Source organism: Thalassophryne amazonica, chromosome 6 (assembly GCF_902500255.1).
Source record: "Thalassophryne amazonica chromosome 6, fThaAma1.1, whole genome shotgun sequence".
In the NCBI taxonomy this organism is placed as follows: domain Eukaryota; kingdom Metazoa; phylum Chordata; class Actinopteri; order Batrachoidiformes; family Batrachoididae; genus Thalassophryne; species Thalassophryne amazonica.
In genome coordinates, this window is record NC_047108.1 from 41,515,830 (window position 1) to 41,521,829 (window position 6,000).

The window sequence follows — 6,000 nt, forward strand, 5'->3', positions numbered from 1 at the left end:
ATTGAAAATATGGTTTGACCGAAACAAATTGTCATTAAACTTACATAAGACAGGGATGAAATGGAGGTGTAAGAGTCACTAGGTGTTCACAGGAAACATTTATTTATTTCTGTATGTATGTATTTATTTATTTATTTATGTTCATTGTTAGTTGGTTTTATATTTTCTGTTGTGTTTTTATTCAGGTTCTTTTTGTCTCTTTCTCTAAAATTGTATATAATAACTAATCATTAGATTATTAATATATAAACAAAAATAAATAAAAAAAACATTAGTTTGTAATACAATTGACTCTTTTACAACAAACGCTTATTATACAGAAAAATGCACCTGAACGTGATGACAGCTGCAACTGCTTAATGCTAAATTTAACACTGAAAATGCCATAGACATGCTAACTCGTTAGCATCGCTCCCGTTTTTAAGTTATAACATACATCTATCAACTGCTTCAGAAGACCATAACAGGTCGGTTTAACATAAAAAAGGTAAATAATACTCACAGATGTATGCACTTTAGGGTTTTAGTGGGAGAAAATTAAGATACAGCTAAAGAAAAAAATGAATAAACGAAGCAATAGATCGAAGCACTGCTTCAATCTGCGAACCACTGCTTCGATTGGTTCAAGGTTCAAAGCAAAGCCGCGCTGCAGAAAAGTTGATTACGGAGCCGTTGCAGGGTCTGTAATGAACTTAGAGAAGTGATCATTTTCCTGACAAACACCCGTAAAAACAACGGCCACTCTGAAGGACCGATAACGGAATCGTTAAGCAAAAAGCTTATTGATGTCAGTGGATCGAATAATTTCTTAACGATACCCGAAAGGAACCGGTTCTCAATACCCATCCCTACTCATACCATTAGACGCACAAGTACAGCATAATACATAACATATGACGACATAATGCTGAATAATTTAACACTTTATTTACATTATTAAGTGTGTAGGCAAACAAACAAATAGCTTAAATAACAAAATTGCACCCAAAATCACGAATCTATTCTATAGGCCTACACCTGAGAGAACAAGACAACAAAAAAAAAAAAATACTTGAGCTAAAAAAAAAAAAAAAAAAAAAGTTTTTGCAACCAAGATGTATAATCTATTCTCTTCATCAATAATGCAGTTGTAGGTATCTGGCAACCTAATTTGCCAAAAAAAAAGGGCTTTCCAATGATATATGGTGTATTACGGTAAACGTAAGCCTGTGATGTCATAACGCAGAGGAAAAACACGGAAGTTTCACACTAGTGCGCCGCTGATTCTCATTACCGTAAGTTCTCATGTAAGGCCTCACTCTGAAAAATTTCAACACTAACAGCAAGCCAAGAACCCGTGCTTTCTAACAGTATGCTATAGAGGGTTTTCATGTGACGTATCGGTCATGTCATTTTGTGTCCCGTGGCCATTCTGGATTACGACGCTGTGATTACACTTCGTGCATTTGGCGAACAATTGCACAAGTTTCAACGTGGATGTAAAGAATCCTCACGGCACCGTGGCGCTGTGAGAAATCCACTGCTCCCAGAATTTTATTTTATTTTATTCGGCAATAAAATTATATAACAATACATAAAAATACTGCAGAGGATAACACAATAACGGTTCCAATACAGATGCTTATGTAGCGGGATGAAAGTCCCGGGTCCCAATTGAAAAGACGTTCCCGCTAGCTTGGCCGTCGTCCCGGCCACGAAGGTCCTGCTGCTTCACTTATTTACGTTGTGGTCCTCGAGTACCGAGCTGCTGATCCACAAGCTGCCCTTCCAGCGCCTGGTGAGAGAAATCACTCAGGACTTCAAGACCAACCTCCGCTTTCAGAGCTCCGCTGTGATGCTCTGCAGGAGGCCGGCGAGGCTGACCTGGTCGGCGGCTTCCTAGTTCACAGTATCGCAGTGTGACACTGTCGGCCAGTTCGTTACATTAACACTAAACTCACTATCTGGTATAAGATACGGATCCACTGAACCAACTGCTACACATCGATCACGATTAATAGCTTTATTTCGAGGATTTAAAGCCTCGTAATAACCGGACATTCTCTTCATTTTTCTATCACGCGTCAGCCTCCTTGTAATACGGCACCTGTCCTGCAGCAAATCGGTCATGTGAATGAAAACCCTCTATATGTTGCATATATTACGGTAAAGTGCGTTTGGTGACTTTTGAAACGAGGGAAAAGTATGAAAAAGAGTGCAAAAGTGACAGAAAAGTACAGAAACAGACAGCAAACATAAATGTAGTCATTTTTGTGGAAAAGGCAGGGTGTTAGTGTCATTTGTGAAGGTGTGTTTGTGTGGGTGTGCAGTTTATTTTAAGTGTGGCGCACAGCATTGCTCGCAAGTCCCCCCCGCCCTTCTTGTTTTTCTGCACCGGAGCCACCCATCCTCTGCGCTCCGGGACCTCCCACTTTACAAATTAAGCACTGCCTGCCACCATGAGATGCGCTTTGTTTACGTCCATGTGAGAAGAACGTGAGCCAATGAAATTGCAACATGGGTAACCCTGTCACTGGCACGTCGAAAACACAAAACGTGAGGACTAAAATTATAGTATCGAGTTCGCAAAAAAATAGTGAATGATTTTGTTATATAAAAAAATGCTAAATATTGGTAGGGACTATTTTGCCATCCCAAAATATTGGTTGTGACTTGTCCCTATGGTCCATATGCAAACCTACGCCCCTGCAGCCATTTACAAGCAAAGATCGGGTGAGAATCATCACTTTGTGAACAACTGCATGAAAAAATAGTCCAACAGTTTAAGAACAATGTTTCTCAACATTAAATTGCAAGGAATTTAGTGATTCCATCATCTACAGTCCATAATATAATCGGAAGCTTCAGAGAATCTGGAGAACTTTCTACACATAAGCGGCAAGGCCGAAAACCAACATTGAATGCCCGTGACCTTCGATCCCTCAGGCAGCACTGCATTAAAAACCAACATCATTGTGTAACTGCGTGGGCTCAGGAACACTTCAGAAAACCATTGTCAGTTAACACAGTTCGCCACTACATCTACAAGTGCAAGTTAAAACTCTACCATGCAAAGCAAAAGCCATACATCAACAACATCCAGAAACGCTGCTGCCTTCTCTGGGCCCGCGCTCATTTGAAATGGACAGACGCCATCCATCCATCCATTTTCTTCCACTTTATCCGGAGTCGGGTCGCGGGGGCAGCAGCTCAAGCAAAGCCGCCCAGACCTCCCGATCCACACACACCTCCTCCAGCTCCTCCGGGGAACCCCAAGGCGTTCCCAAGCCAGCCGAGAGATGTAGTCCCTCCAGCGTGTCCTGGGTCTTCCCCGGGGCCTCCTCCCAGTGGGACGTGTCCGGAACACCTCTCCAGTGAGGCGTCCAGGGGGCATCCGGAAAAGATGCCCGAGCCACCTCAACTGACTCCTTTCGCCGTGGAGGAGCAGCGGCTCAACTCCGAGCTCCTCCCGAGTGACCGGGACAGACGCAAAGTGGAAAAATTTGCTGTGGTCTGATGAGTCCACATTTCAAATTGTTTTTGGAAATTATGGACGTCGTGTCCTCCGTACAAAAGAGGAAAAAGACCATCCAGATTGTTACCAGCGCAAAGTTCAAGAGCCAGCATCTGTGATGGTATGGGGGTGTGTTAGTGCCCATGGCATGGGCAACTTACACATCTGTGATGGCACCATCAATGCTGAAAGGTACATCCAGGTTTTGGAGCAACACATGCTGCCATCCAAGCAACGTCTTTTTCAGGGATGTCCCTGCTTATTTCAGCAAGACAATGTGAAGCCACATTCTGCACGTGTTACAACAGCGTGGCTTCATAGTAAAAGAGTGCAGGTACTAGACTGGCCTGCCTGCAGTCCAGACCTGTCACCCATTGAAAATGTGTGGTACATTATTACGTACAAAATACGACAACTGAGACCCCGGACTGTTGAACAACTGAAGTCGTACATCAAGCAAGAATGGAAAAGAATTCCACCCACAAAGCTTCAACAATTAGTGTCCTCAGTTCCCAAACGTTTATTGCGTGTAGTTAGAAGGAAAGGTGATGTAACACAGTGATAAATATACCACTGTCCCAACTTTTTTGAAACGTGTTGCAGGCATCCATTTCAAAATGAGAAAGTATTTGCACAAAACAATAAAGTTTATCAGTTTGAACATTAAATATCTTGTCTTTGTGGTATATTCAATTGAATACAGGTTGAAGAGGATTTGCAAATCATTGTATTCTGTTTTTATTTACATTTTACACAATGCCCCAACTTCAGTGGAATTGGGGTTGTAAAAGGTTCATTCAGTAGTTCAGCACAGTTGGAAGTAAAATGGCGCCATGTTTTGAGTTGATGCCACTCTCTCAATTAAGGCACTCTAGTCAAAATTATTTCATTTATTAATCCCCTTAATAATTTTCATCACTTTTTATCAAAATTGGAGCAACTTTAATTTCTGACCCCTTTACAAACTGAAATTGACCTTTGTCACCACATTTGCTGTTTTTACCCCATAACTCCATAACATTTCATCATAGGTAACCCAAACTATACCCTTTAGAAGTCTTTATGGTCAGACAAATAATATGGTATACTTTAAAATATGATTGGTACATTTTGATGCCCCATTTTTTTTTACATTTTGACCTCTTCATTGACCCCTGCCTGGCTATAACTACCACCCTGGGATGGCCATCATACATCATTTTGGCCCCCTTTGTGGTACTGATAAGGTCAAAATTGATTATTAGATAAAGTACATGAGACTGCGAACAAAAGTTAAAGACAGATGAACAGCTCTAAACTTAAAAAGTACCACAGGCGACAGGTGTTTGTATGTCCACTCAGTATGTTTGTAAGTTCCATTTCCAATTGCAGCCGAAACAGTTGCACCTTATGTACATAATGCACAGTGTTCAGTGAATATTCTTTATGCATATCATCTTCAATATTCACATTAGTGTTAATCCAACTGTCACTGGAACGTGTGTGTGTGTGTGTGTGTGTGCCTTGCACTCACATTTGACTGGTCACACTCTGATTGGTATAGTTCATGTAATGCCAACAAAACACCCACGAATAATGAACTGGGCTGGATAAACCAAACACCTTTGCACACTGTATCCATCTTTGTGCTTCGTTGTTGCATTCTCAAGATAGCAACAAGGTTTTGAATGTGGCCCAAATAGATTTGTATTCTATTTTAGACTTTGTGCCATAGATCCTCAACACAGGGCCCACGGGGTCTCACAGCAGGGGTGAAGCTAGGAATTTACAGCAGGCTATGTGACAGGTGATGAGACAGCCTGTGAGGCTTCGTAAAAAACATAGCCTTGATTCTGGATTGCTGGCTAATTAAAGACCAGTCTGAAATTGGTTATGCGTTTCAAAAACTCTTTAAAAAGCAGTTTTGAAACAGCTTGTGTCTATTTGTCGAAGAACAGCCTCTTTGAAGTGTTATAGTCAGTTTTTAGGACTTTTCATTCTATGGAAACTGTACTTACTAATGTGGAAAATTATTAATGTTGAACTGGTGAGGGGACTGAGTTATCACTGCTAATGCCAGTGTCAGGTTTTGCCCCCAGTTTGTCAGTTTGGTTTATGTTTGAGTGTTGCTTCAGTTTCCCTATCTTGGCATGCAGCTGTCTGGTCTCCTTGTGGTGCAATGTTGTGGTTTCTCCAGTGTGTGTGTGTGTGCATTTTGGTCTTGTTTCAGTCTTGTTCATGCACCTGTGATTTGCTTGTAATTACTCACCTGTAAATGGACTGCATTTATATTGCATTTATATAATACTTGTATTTATTATATGTCCATCTGCATCAGACACTCAAACCGTTTTACACATCAATGCCTCACATTCACCCTGATGTGAGGCTGCTGCCATGCAAGGCACCCACTACACACCGGGAGCAACTAGGGGATTTAGGACCTTGCCCAAGGGCCCTTAATGATTTTACGGTCAGACTGAGATTTGAACCAAGGATCTTCTGGTCTCAAGCCCAACGCTTAACCA